Here is a 1,300-nt window from a genome sequence, read left to right as displayed (position 1 = left end):
ATTAAAATATAAACTATAAATCCTTATTAATCGTATTTTTAAATTTTAAATTCTAAATTTTAAATATAAACTATAAATCCTCTAAAAAGTGAATGTTAAAAAGCTTATTACAATAAAATTTTACGTTGACTAATTAAAACTGAGTCTTTTATACTACGTAGTCAATTTGAAATCCAAGTTTAAACTATAATTTAAGCAACATTTTAACATTTATTTGATCAATTTAAGTAAGATTTTAAATTAGAAAATTTTGAAATGGATATATGTTCTAAAATGTGTACCTAAACGCAAATGAAAAAATGGGCTTGAATTGGTGCGGGATGATGGATGAGGGATATCTGCAAAGAATTTCAGTATCAAAGTCATCATATATTTGAATAGAATATATGTAAAAATTAGATGAAATTTTTTTTAGGTTACATTTAGAAAAGAAACTGAAACCAAAAATATGAGATTAGGAGACAAAAATAATAATATTTAAAAAAAATAAAAATTAATCTAAATAATTAAGCACAATTCCTGAAAGAGACACGACTATAACTTGCTTCCATTGCACCAATCCATACAACAGGTAGTTTGTGTTTTTCTTATTATTATTATTATTATTATTAACAGACGTGCAACAATAATTACAAGTAGAATAAGATTTCAAAGTCAATTATGTTAGTATATGACTTCACCAATCTAGAAACAAAGCAAAGACACTTTATAAGCACTAATTAATTCTCTTTGAGTTGGTCAACTCAAACATTATGAACTAATTAATTCTATATTTTTCCTTTGCATCACATGATTCTTTTTTCTTTTACTCTAAAATTACACATGTTTTTCTATCAGAGTAAAGTATTATTTCTGTCCCCAATGTTTTTTGGATAAGTCCTAAAGTTGTCTCTAACGTTTCAATCGTCCTATTTAAGTCTCTAACATTTTAAAACTGACTCAATGTTGTCCTGCCATTAGGAATCTGTTAACAGAATTGACGGCGGGACAAAATTGAGACGATTTTGAAAACGTTAGGGACTTAAATAGGACAAAAACGTTGGGGACAAAAATGATACATAGAAATAAATTTTAATTTTATCCTTCAATAATATCAATTTTTTACTATACATATTATTCAATTATTTTTTAATCACATCTAAGTAAATTACACTTAATCGTATTACTTTTATTTTAAATAAATAATTTTTTTATAATTTTATTCTTAAAGATTTTTAGTTATCATGAAATGTTTGTAGAATGACTAGTATATAAATTTGCAGAAAAAAAAATTTATAGACAATAAAATATAAATTATACT

The sequence above is a fragment of the Arachis ipaensis genome, chromosome B03 (genome assembly GCF_000816755.2).
Source record: "Arachis ipaensis cultivar K30076 chromosome B03, Araip1.1, whole genome shotgun sequence".
NCBI classification, from domain to species: Eukaryota; Viridiplantae; Streptophyta; class Magnoliopsida; order Fabales; family Fabaceae; genus Arachis; species Arachis ipaensis.
This window is presented reverse-complemented; position numbering follows the sequence as displayed.